The following is a 13816-nucleotide window of genomic DNA, read 5'->3' as shown; positions in this document are numbered from 1 at the left end:
CCATTTCTTGGTTTTCTCCTTGTATATCCGAGCATTCTCATATGCTTGTGCTCTAAACTCTTCCATTTCATTAAGTTCTAATAATCTCTGCTCCCCAGCTAGTTGAGCATCGAAATTCAATCGCTTGATAGCCCAATAAGCTTTATGTTCAAGCTCAACCGGGAGATGACAAGCTTTACTATACACTAACTTGAAGGGTGACATCCCCAAAGGAGTTTTGAATACTGTTCTGTACGCCCAAAGTGCTTCATCCAACTTTGACGACCAATCCTTTCGCTTTGGGTTCACCACTTTCTCTAAAATCTGCTTGATCTCTCGATTAGATATCTCAGCTTGGCCATTTGTTTGCGGATGATATGCCGTGGCAATCTTGTGTCGAACTCCATATCTCAGCAATGCCTTGGCAATCAACTTGTTATCAAAATGGGTTCCTTCATCACTGATGATAGCACGCGGTACTCCAAACCGAGTGAAAATATACTTGTGAAAAAACTTGAGTACGGTCTTGGAGTCATTCTTTAAAGTTGCTATTGCTTCCACCCACTTTGACACATAATCCACAGCAAGAAATATATATAATTTTCCTTCAGAAGATGGGAATGGTCCCATGAAGTCGATGCCCCACACATCAAACAACTCTATCTTCAAAATATTTTGCAGCGGCATCTCATGTCGTCTGGAGATGTTTCCAGTCCGTTGGCATCGATCACATTCCTTGTAAAATTCTTGGGCATCTCTAAACAAAGTTGGCCAGTAAAAGCCTGATTGCAGGACCTTAGCAGCAGTCCTTGCTCCACCAAAATGGCCTCCACTTGGGGTCGAATGACAATGGTACAAAATATCACTTTGCTCCTCTTCAGGTACACATCGTCTAATGAGCTAATCGGCACAATGTTTGAACAGATATGGCTCATCCCAAAAATAGTGCCTTGCATCGTGCTTGAACTTCTTTTTAGCATGACTATTCAAATCAAAAGGCACAATTCCACTAACAAGAAAATTAACAAGGTCAGCGTACCACGTGATTGCCGCGACATATAAAATTTTCTCATCAGGAAATTCCTCTTGGATATCTACAGTGTCATGGCATTCAGAATTGTTCTCTAGCCTAGATAAGTGATCAGCAACTTGATTTTCAGTTCCTTTTCTATCTACCACCTCTAATTCAAATTCTTGCAAAAGTAAGATCCACCTAATAAGTCTAGGCTTGGCATCCTTTTTGTTCACTAAGTATTTTATAGCCGAATGATCAGTGTGAACAATAACTTTAGTGCCTATTAGGTAAGGTCTAAATTTATCAAAAGCAAATACTATGGCAAGTAATTCTTTCTCAGTGGTGGTGTAGTTCAATTGTGCTTCATTTAAAGTGCGGCTAGAGTAATAAATAACATGAAAGATTTTACCTCGGCGTTGCCCCAAAACAGCTCCTACAGCATAGTCGCTTGCATCACACATCAGCTCAAATGGTGATGTCCAGTCGGGAGGGACTACAATGGGTGCCGAGATCAGTTGTCGCTTTAGCTCAGTAAACGCGCCGAGGCATAATTCATCAAACACAAAGGGTTGGTTTTGTTGAAGCAATGTGCACAAGGGTTTAGAAATCTTGGATAAATATTTGATAAACCTTCTATAGAATCCAGCATGTCCAAGAAAACTTCTTATTTCCTTGACCGAAGTTGGTGGTGGCAATTTTTCAATCACTTCAATCTTTGCCTTGTCCACCTCAATACCCTTGTGTGAAATTTTGTGGCCTAATACAATACCTTCAGTCACCATGAAGTGACATTTTTCCCAGTTTAAGACCAACTCAGCCTCCTCGCATCTCTTGAGAACTTTTTGCTAAATTGCTGAGGCATCGTTCAAAGTCGTCCCCACAAACAGAAAAATCGTCCATGAAGATCTCCAGAAAATCCTCAACCATATCTGAAAATATAGCTTGCATACAGCGCTGAAACGTTGCCGGGGCATTACAGAGTCCAAAAGGCATCCTCCTAAAGGCAAAAGTGACATAGGGACAAGTAAATGTAGTCTTCTCCTGGTCCTCTGGTGCGATGGCAATTTGATTGTACCCCGAGTACCCATCCAAAAAGTAATAGAATATTTTGCCGGCCAATCGATCCAACATTTAGTCGATGAAAGGTAGAGGAAAGTGGTCCTTCTTCGTAGCTTTGTTGAGTTTTCTATAGTCCATACATATCCTCCATCCAGTCACAATGCGAGTGGGTAATAGCTTATTATCCTCATTCGTAACCACCGTCGTGCCTCCTTTCTTCGGAACACATTGGACAGGGCTCACCCATGAGCTATTTGAGATAGGGTAGATCACTCCAGTATCAAGCCATTTCAGAATTTCTTTCATCACCACTTGCTTTACAACAGGGTTGAGTCTTCTTTGTGGTTCAATTGAATTACCATGGCAATCTTCTAGCATAATCTTGTGCATGCAGATCGTGGGACTAATGCCTTTCAAATCGGCCATAGTCCAACCAATTGCTTTCTTATACTGCATCAAAACACTTAACAAACTTTGCTCTTGGTTAGCAGTAAGGTTAGTAGAAATAATCACCGGTAAAGTCTCATCACTACCTAAGTAAACATATTTAAGATGCCCTAGCAAAGTCTTAAGCTCTAGATTGGGTGCATGCAATAATGAAGGCTTAGGAGAAATGAATTCATCAAAATTCAAAGGTTCAAAATTCATACCTGATATAACTTGTACTAAGCTAGATTGCTCCTCCAAAATTGGAAAGTCGTCGGACTCCACTAAGCTTTCATCATCCACCCAATATTCATTTTCTGCTAGCTGAATGAAGTTGTTCTAGCAAAGATGTTCAGTCTCTTTTTCAATCACTGAGTTCAATTCAGAAATGCCTTGGCATTCTTCAGTGTCATCAACATATTTGAGCGTTCTAAAAACATTGACAGTCACACACTGATCAGCCACTCTCACGGTGAGTTCACCTTTTTCACAGTATATTAAGATACGTCCAGTGGCTAGGAAAGGTCTTCCCATAATGATTGGTGCCTTGGCATCAACTTCGCAGTCCATAATTAAGAAGTCGACTGGAAACACAAACTTGTCCACCCTTACTATGACATCCTCGACTCTCCCTTCAGGTTTAACATGGGATTTGTCGGCAAGTTGTAAAATAACTGAGGTGGGTCTTGCATCTCCTATGCCAAGCTTCAAGAATATCGATTTCGGTATTAAGTTGACACTTGAACCAAGATCACATAAAGCCTTTCCAATGAAATTAGCTCCAATTGAACAAGGAATAATGAAGCTGCCCGGATCATTTCTCTTTGGTGGCAACTTACTCAATGAAGAACAAAATTCTGTTGCCGTGGCAACAGTCTCTACTTTCCTTTTCTTGGTACAGATGTCCTTCAGAAATTTGGCATATATCGGCATCTGTTCAACAGCTTCCAAGAGAGGTATATTGATATGGAGCTGATCAAGAATGTCTACGAACTTCTTGAACTGAACTTCATCATTGTTCTTCTTCAATCTTTGCGGGAAGGATGGGGGAGGTCTAGCTTCCTTAGCTATAGAAATAAAATTTTCTTTTGCCTTGGCATCAGAATCTGGTACCTTGGCAGAATCCTCCTCCTTGTCCTTCTCATAAACTTTATCATCTTGTAATTCAGCTTCAGTAGTGGGATTAGAATCATCTTGTTGTGGCCCACTATCATTAACTTGTCGATTGATTTGTGTTCCACTCCTAAGAGTTAACACATTGCAATGTTCTTTTCCAGGCCCTTTAGTGACTTCAGTATCACTTGGCAAACGTCCTTGCTGACGCTCTTGCAATGCCGTAGCAATCTGACCAACTTGACCTTCCAAAGCTCTCAGAGACGAGCTATGGCTTTGAAGTAAGGCGCCTTGACTATGAAGTAAAGCTCCTTGATTCTTAATTGAAGTAGAATGGTCTTGCAGCATTTTCTTCGTAGTAGATATGAATTCTTGAATTGTAGCTTCTAAGGAACTTATGCTCGCTGAAGATGAAGCTCCTTTGTTAGCATTATGCAATGGCATAGCATTTTGGTAACCTTGAGGCTCATTGTGATTCTGCTGCCTAGTAGGTTGATTAGCATTGTGGGCTCCTTGATTTCCCCATGAGAAATTGGGATGCTGACGCCATCCAGCATTATAAGTGTTTGAGTAAGGATTGTTGCTGCCTCGATTATAATTACCAACAAAGTTGATGGACTCATGGTTGGTTGGGCATTCGCTCTCGTGATGATTGCCTTGGCATAACAGACATGCCAGATTAGTTGTTTTCACTTCCTTCACATCAGTGGAACATTGTAAGTTCTTCAACATATTAGTAATAGCGGAGAGTTGAGCGGACACCGAATCTTTGGCTTCTAACTCGAATGCTCCAGGTGCTCTCCTCCCACTCCCAAGTCTTGAGGAAGGAAATTTATAATCATTGTTAGCAATTCTGTCTAAGATAGCAAACGCCTCCGTAGGTGATTTCTCCAGCAATGTACCATTTGCCGAGGCATCCAGTAACATCCTCGTGGGTGCATTGACTCCATTATAGAACATGACTACTTGAGTCCAATCATGAAAACCATGATTTGAACACTTTCGAAGCAAACTCTTGTAACGATCCCAACACTCATACATGGATTCGTCGTCGCCCTGGCGAAAAGATGATATTTCATTCCTTAGCTGCGTATTCATGTTTGGTGGGTTGTACCTCAATAAGAAACTCTTGCAAAGATCGGCCCATGATTCCATCGAACAGGCTGGTACACCACTCAACGAAGCTCTTGCTCGGTCACGCAATGAATACGGAAAAAGCTTTAATTTCAGAAAATCCTCATGCACTCCTTCTTGGCGGAAAGAATCACAAACTTCCAGAAAATTGCGAATGTGCTGCCTGGCATCTTCAGTTGGCATACCCCCAAACTGCCCAATGGAATTCAACATGTTGAACATGACTGGTTTCAGCTCGAAATGTGCAGCTTGAATTTCGGGTGCCACAATTCTAGGATTCAGATCATCCAGCATCGGATTTAAATGATCTCGAATAACACGAGGCCTGATATCAGGTTCAACATTGTTTAATGCCGCGGCATTCTGATTTCCGTCATCTGGACCAATGCCTTGGTTTCCAATCTGATACATATTTCCTTGAGCACGTCTTCTTCTTCTAAAGAGTCTTTCAATCTCAGGTTCTATCGGTTCCAAAGGCTCTTCAGAATTTCTTCTAGGCATACACTAAATAAACCTGAAAATAAAACAAAAATATCAAGTAAACTATACAAAAAAATAAAAATGCAAAACAAAATAAAATGCTCTGGCAAAACTAAATAACTTCAGGCTGTCAATCCCCGGCAACGGCGCCAAAAACTTGTTCGCGTGTTGTGAGTAATATAAAATATACGCAAATAATGTGCAAGTATACACAATCGCTCAAGTAATATAATGATGAGTGAGTATCGTGTCCACAGGGATTGGGTGAAATTACGAAAGTCTAACCAAAGCAATGCACTAAATTATCTAAGTATAGTTAGTCTTGATATATACAAATGTCACGGCAATAGATATGTGTATGCTAGTGGATGCGGATTGATGGTGTGATGGTGTAGCAAATGGAAATGCAGTGGCAATGATGGATGTTTAATATTGAGTATGGTGAAATGTCAAGGCAATGAGAAATGGTAAAAACAGTAAATAAAAAGAAAAATAAAATAAGAAGAAAATAATCCTCACGTGACAAGCTTCCAATGAAATGAATGGTAAGGATTGGTCTAAGGTTGCTAAACTTATTTCTCAAGTATATTTAAGCTATCTTGACTTTACTTACTTGACAGGGCTTTCCTAAGGTGTTCAAAAGAACCTAACAGAATAGGATGCCAAGGCATCTGCTCTCATTCAACGATGTTGGACAACCTACCCTATTGATAAAGACACCTTTTTTATTCGTTGAAATCCTATCCTAGTCTCTTCCGAGATCTAAGGGATTAAGTTATAATATTCCTAGGCCGGTTCAAAGCCCCTTGAAAATACCATAACCCATTGCTTATGAGGATCTTATCTTGCGTTTCTTCCGAATACTTACAAGTATTTTTAGCTTAGGATTCTTCCGAATACCTAACCTTCATCTAAGAGATGGACATTTCCATGCCTCTTACAAGCCTAGATGGTGAAGCATTCATAAGCAAAGCAAATAAAGAACTCAAAATAAACTTAAATATACCCTAAAAAATAAAGTTTAAACAATCGTTCAACCAACCACCACCAAATAAGTTAGTTCATGGTGGGGTTCGAAATATCCAAACACAAAGTCATGAAAATTTTCGTTCCAACAACCCACAAATTAATAGAAAAATAACAGCAAAGGGAAGTGAGAAGAAGCCTTCGACGCGCCACCAGAGGTCTCCTCTTGGCCACCACGAACCACCTAGCTCGCTAGCTCCTTCTGGCGCCTAGCTTGCTACTCCTTGGAGCTTTATCAATGGAGGAATATCCCAAGGAAGAAGAAATAAAAATGTGAGTTTTTTTCTCTATGCATGTGCTCTCCCTCCTCTTTTCTTCTATCCCATGAGGTGTCATATATAATAAAAATATCTAGGGGTAATGATGAGGTTGTTAGGTGCAAAATACCCCTAATACCCCTAGAATCATATGTTGTGCATGAACTTTATCCTCCAAGTGGCAGTGGTCCTTTGGCAGCTCTGGCAGGCGGTTACAGCAGTCCTTCACGTGCAGAGACAGTTGTCTAGTGCCAGCTGTCCTTATGTAGAAATATCTTTTTGTCTTTTTCTACGCCAGAAATGCCAAGGCATTTTAATCTGCTTTAGCAACGTGTGATGCCGCGGTATTACTTCCCAAAGAATCCTTTTTCTTGCTATTCCCTGCACACCATAGACAAACTGCACTTTTCCCTCAAACAACACTATTAAGAAATAAAATAGCACAACCACCACAAATGCAACTATATGCAACTACATGATCCTAAAATGACTAAAATGAGCTTTTAAACAAACAATAACTTAAGTGAAAAAGGCTTTAAAAGTAGCCTTTTTAGGAAGTTAACAGCAAGCTAAAGTCAGAGTTTCTAGGATATCATAGTATTATACTAGGAGTGTCTCTAAGGTATCTAAAGATTCTCTTAATGGCTTGTAAATGTGATTCCTTAGGACATGATTAAAATCTACCACATAAGGAAACACTAAACATAATGTCCAGTCTACTTGTGGTAAGATAAAACAATGATCTAAGGATATGCCTATAAAGTTTAATATTTGCACATTTTCCCTCTTCATCTTTATCAAGCTTTGTAGATGAGCTCATAGGAGTGAATTGGGGTTTCATATCCTCTAATCCAAACTTCTTAAGCATATCTTTGATGTACTTAGCTTCATTGATAAAGATTCCATCTTTCATTTGCTTGATTTAGAGTCCTAAGAAGAATGAGAGCTCCCCCATCTTGCTCATCTCAAACTCACCTTGCATTAACTTAGCAAATTATTGGCAAATATTATCATTATTAGACTTAACAATAATGTCATCAACATAAACTTGAACTACTAACAAATCTTTTCCTTTACTTTTTATAAATAATGTAGTGTAAACATTCCCTTTTTAAAAACCTTTTTCAACAAGAAAATTTGACAATCATTCATACCAAGCTCTAGGAGCTTGTTTTAAACCATATAAAACTTTTGTCAATTTAAAAACGTGATTTGAAAATTTTGAATCCTCGAAACTGGGAGGTTGTTCCACATACACTTCTTCTTTTGTAAAACCATTAAGAAATGAACCTTTAACATCCATTTGTTATAAATTAAAGCCATGATAACATGCAAATGCTAATAACATTTTAATTACCTTCATCCTAGCTATGAGAGCATAAGTTTAATCAAAATCTATTCCTTTTTATTGTGTATAGCCTTGACCAACAAGTCTAGCATTGTTCCTCACTATGTTACCACTTTCATCTAGTTTATTCCTAAATACCCATTTATTACCTATAGTAGATTTGTCACTAAGTCTTTCAACTAATGTCCGTACTTAACTCATCTCAAATTGATTTAACTCTTCTTTCATAGCTAATATCTAAAATTCATCATTTAATGCTTTTTTGATATTCTTAGGCTCGATGGATGAGCTAAATGCAATATAATTGCAAATATTTCTTTGAGAGGATCTAGTAGTTACCCCTTTGGATTGATCACCCAAAATTTCACCATCCTTGACATAGTTGTATTCCCTTGGGTAGGAGACTTCCCTTTACTCTAGAGTTAGCTCTTTAAGAGCATCTTGTGTTTGTTCTTGCATGTCCTCTTTAAATGATGGTTCACTAACTTTATTTGATGTCATAATACCTTCATCATCATCAATATAAGAACCATTCCTTGGAAAAGGGTTATCATCGAAAATAACATGAATAGACTCTTCTACAAGTAGAGTTCTTTTATTAAATAATCAAAAAGCTTTAAAATTCATAGAATATCCAAGGAATATTCCTTTATCACTTTTTGTATCAAATTTGCCAAGATTATCTTTTCCATTGTTTAAAACAAAACACTTACACCTAAAAGGATAAAAATAGCTAATGTTAGGCTTTTTATTTTAAAAAGATTGTATGGAGTTTTGTCGAAATAGGCCTAATCATTACTCTGTTTATAATATAGCAAGCGGTTTTTGTGGCTTCCGCCCAAAAATATTTTGGCAAATTATTTTCACTCTAGCCATTTCCTCTAAAGTTTTATTTTTCCTCTCAACAACTCCATTTTAGGGGTTTTAGGGGATGAAAAATTATGGCTAATTCCATTAGATTTAGAAAATTCGTCAAAACCAAGATTTTCAATTTCGGTTCCATGGTCACTCTTAACATTAAAAATGGAGTAACTTTTTTCATTTTGGTTTATTTTTGAAAATGTGATGAATTTGTATAATGCTTCATCTTTTGTGCTTAAAAATAGAACTCATGTGTATATAGAATAATCATCAATAATTAGAAAGGCATAATTTTTTCCGCCCTAGCTAGTAGTTCTAATAGGCCCAAATAAATTAATATGATTTAATTGTAACACGCTACTAGAGGAAACATCATTATTAGATTTAAATGAAACTTTTTTATGCTTACCCTTAGCACATGCATCACAAATTTTTTCTAAATTAAATTTTAGCTTTGGTAAACATTCTAGCTAAATCACCTCTAACAAGCTTATCTAATATGCTCATGCTAGCATGTCCAAGTTTTCTATGCCATAACCATGAATCATTTTCATCTTTAGCTTAGGCATACATTTGAGGAAACAATATCATCTAAACGCACCATGTAAATGTTTCCTATTCTATGACAAAGAAGCATAATCATGTTTGATGCAATGTCAATAATTTTACAACCATTAGACTCGAAAAAACATTGTATCCTTTATCACACAATTGACTTATGCTAAGTAGTTTATGCTTCAAACCGTTGACATATAACACATTTTCAATTAAAATGGAAGATTTTTTGTCAATTGAACCGATTCCTTCTATGTGGCCTTTGGAGTTGTCACCAAATGTTACTACTCCACTTTTATGCTTTAGCACTTTGAAATTGTTATTGTATCTGGTCATATGTCTTGAGCATCCACTATCAAGGTACGATGAATTTGCACTTATGTTTCGTGCCTTGTAACAATGTTATTCCACCTACAAACATAGATTATTTTTTTTATTTTTGGTACCCAAATTCTTTTGGGTCCATAGGAATTAGTTCCCAATAATCTAGTCCCTTTAGGAATCCATTTTTCTAGTATATCATTGTCCTTAATAGCAATGAGCCATTTGGGAACCCATATGCTTCTAACAACTTTTCCATTAGAGGTTATTTGAGGACCTCTATGTTTGTAATATCTAAAGTTATTCTTAACATAGTTGGATTTAGAAGTTAGACCTTTTTAAAATATATTTGATCCAACTTTGTTAAAGGAAGCTTTGAGATCATCAAGCTCTTTTTTATGATCATCATGAAATTTAGAAAGTAAGTCATGCAAATCTTGGTTTTTCTTTTCAAACTCATCAAGTTTGACTTGCATATCTTTTATCTTACTTTCAAGTTCATTATTGGTCTTAGATAAGAGAACATTTTCATTTTTGAATTATTTTTCTTATTCTTTGAAAGTATAATCTCAAATTCTAAGGCCAATTCATCATATGACTCCTATAGTTCATCAAAGTAATATTCATTTAAATTAGATAAACTAGAGGTTATCTTAGGTTCTCCCTCGATGACCATAAGACACAATTTGTATACTTCTTGTTCTTCTTCATCAAAGCATTTTTCAACACTCCATGTAGCTATATGTGCCTTTTGTGTCTTCTTGGTTGACCTATTCTTCTTCAATTGAGGATATTCGAACTTGATATGTCCCGATTTCTTGTACTCATAACAAATAATGAGGTTTTTCTCCTTTTTCTTTTGGAGTTACACCTCGTAAATGAGTAATGATCCAATGAGTTCATCAAGGGTGTACAACTCTAAGTGTTTGGCCTCTTCGATAGTGGTTGTTTTTCCTTGCCACGAGTTAGGAAAAGATGCAATCATCTTTCTTACCACTTCTTCATTAGGATAGACCTTCCCAAAATTCTTTAAACCATTGATGATGGTGGTAAAGCAATCCAACATGGTTTTAATATCTTCATCATCCTTCATTTTGAAATTCTCATAATTGAGAGTGAGAATTCCAATCTTCGATTTCTTCACTTAAGTTTTACCTTTATACGTGACTTCTAGATTGTCCCATATTTCTTTCGCATTTGAGCATGAAGACACCCTACTATATTTATCGGGGTCTAATGTACAAAATATGATAAGCATGGCCTTGGCGTTGAGTTGAACGAATCTTCTATCTTCATCGGTCAACTCTGACTTGACCTTCGGTACCAGAAGCTCTCGTTGCATCTTGGAAGGAATAGATATTAAATCGGTAATGACATCCCACACCAAATAATTGATAGCTTGAATGAATAACATCATTTTATTCTTCCAATCAGTATAGTTAGCACGATTAAAATATGGAGGCTTTAAAATAGACAGAGACTCATAAAAAATTCTATTAGTAGATGGAGTGGCCATTGATGATGAAATGATTGACTTTATCCAAGGATCTTCTCAAGAGGATGTTAAGCCTTCAAATGAGTTTAGCTATGATACTAATTGTTGAGTCAATCAAGAGGAAGAAATAGCCAAGATGGGGTGAATTGGCAATTAAAACTTTTGGTGGAAGCTTCAAAGAAAAATAGGAAACTGAACACAAAAATTTTAGAGCGGATCGAATTTCTAAACCAAAGTCTACATCAACTACCTTATCTATCCACACTAAGGATTTTCACAAATTCACTAATTTTATCAACCTTTGAGGACAAGGTGTAACCTTACAACTTTCTTAATAATTATACCCTAAATTTCTGAGAACACTCTCTCAAAGAGAAAATTACAAATTTGCATACTTTGAAAAACCTCACAAGGAAATTGTTTGCACAATTAAAGAAAAAAAAAGAACATTAAACAAGTAGAACAGATGAGCACAATAGTGTTCTTTGAAAGTAAAAAGAATATTGAAGAATGTTGACTTGATTTTGGCTCAATGTGATTGATTTAGCTTTCTTTTTTATTTCTTGTCTTGACATATGGCTTGAAATCTTGTTTTTATACCATCTTAATCAATTCTAGACGTTTGGGTTGCTGTGGGAATTAATAGAGTTGTTGGGATGAAGTTTCCCACAAAAAATGTTACCCAAACGCCTTGAGTATCGATACTCCAAGCCCGAGTATCGATATTTCCTGCATTAAATACAAAAGTTGTGACCGTTGCAAAAGGGGAGTATCAATACTCTAGTAAGAGTATCCATACTGGTATTGATACTCTGAGAGTATTGGTATGAAAATGATATATTGGAATCGATGTTTTTTTTTCAAAACAACAAAGGGAATATGGGTACTCCCATCTAGAGTATTGGTATTGCATGAATAATATCGATATTGTTCTTGCAGTATCGGTATTGAAGGGTTTAAAATTAGTTTTTGACTTGATTAAGGTTTAAAACCCTTTGTAAAATTGTTTCAAAATTATTTCTAGTATATGAATTTAATATTTCAAAAGAGTAAGAAGTAGGCATTGAGTTTTTAACCTTGAAAAGAATTTCAATATTCAAATAATTTAATCGAATATAAACTTGAAAATTGAATTGAAAATAATCTTAAAAATTCTTTAAAAATATTTATTTTTGGTATATAAAAATACGAAGCATGGTTCAATATATTTGTGTCGATGCTGAAGGTTTAGTATCGATACTAGAAGCTCGGTATCAATATCAGATGCTTGGTATCGATACCAATTGGTTGGTATCCATACCAAATAAACTAGTATGTATACTGGAGGGTTGGTATCCATACATGTTAGAAATAACGAAGCTCAAATTGATTAACCAAAAAAGTGCCACAGGGGGTGAATTGTCCAAATAAAAATTTTGGGAGTATAGAGAGAAAATATAGACAATTTACACAATGATTTAGAGTGGTTTGCCTTTCCAACCAAGTCCACATCCACTACCTTAGCTCTACACTAAGGATTTCTAACGAATTCACTAATTTGTTCTTTCTTTTTCTAGGCTCAATAGCAACCTTTTACAACTCCCTAGTTTTCAATGGCTAAACAAAAATCAAACCTTTTTTTTACAAAAGGATACATAGATTGTAAACAAGAAACCTCTCAAAGGAAGGTGTTTACACAATTAAGCTCACTAAAAACACTCTATTTACAAGAGAAAAGGAAAAAATAAGATTGAAAGAGCTTTTCTCTTAATGTGGATTTTTTCGATAGGTTTTGTAACCTTCTTCAAGTGTCGTCAACTTGTTTTTATATGTTGGAATGTATTTGTGGATGTTTCTAGCCATTGGGAATGTTTTGGAGTTGTTGGAGATTTAATTGTTGCAAAATAAAACTGCCCAGACATATGAGTATCGATACTCAAGCTAGCAGTATCGGTACTGCTCTAATAAAAACTAGTCATTTATGACTATTGTATAGGGAAAAATGATACTAGGGTTTGGATTATCTATACTGGTATCGATACTTACATAATATCAGTACCAAAATTGTATAATAGAATATAAACACATTTAAAATCAACAGGAAATATCGGTATTGCCAAGGAAGTATAATGAGCTTCAGAGAGAAGATCTTTCTTCAATATCGCCTTTTTAAATCTTGATTCGTTTTGTTCCCTCCTGGATGCATAGTTAAAGGACTATAACGAGCTTAAGAGAGAATATCCTTATTCAATTCTTCATCATCGGGTATGCAAATTTTACCCCGATAATATAAACAATTGTTAGACTTAACTTGAAAGTCTTTCATTTCACAATTCTTTACTTGTTTGATCCTTTCTAAACACTTTTTATATTTTCTTTGAAGATCTTTGATTCGATCTAACAGTGCATACCTCAATCTCAATTCTACAATAAGTGCACCATCATTCTTCATTGACAATCGAGCATCTAGCTCTCAAAGTAGAAATTATTTTTCGACTAAGTGTGTCTGCTACCACATTAGCCTTCCCGAGATGGTATTCAGTAGTCACATCATAGTCTTTTAGAAGCTCTATCTATCTTCTTTGTCTCATGTTCAATTCTTTCTATGTTATCAGATACTTTAGATTTTTATAATATGTATAAATATAACATCGTTCACCGTATAAGTAGTGGGGCCAAATTTTCAGAGCAAATACTACAACTGCTAACTCCACATCATGAGTCGAATAATTTTGTTCATGCGTCTTTAACTGTCTCAAAGCATAGGC

This window comes from Hibiscus syriacus, unplaced genomic scaffold (genome assembly GCF_006381635.1).
Source record: "Hibiscus syriacus cultivar Baekdansim isolate YM2019G1 unplaced genomic scaffold, ASM638163v2 tig00117048_pilon, whole genome shotgun sequence".
Lineage (NCBI taxonomy): Eukaryota > Viridiplantae > Streptophyta > Magnoliopsida > Malvales > Malvaceae > Hibiscus > Hibiscus syriacus.
This window is presented reverse-complemented; position numbering follows the sequence as displayed.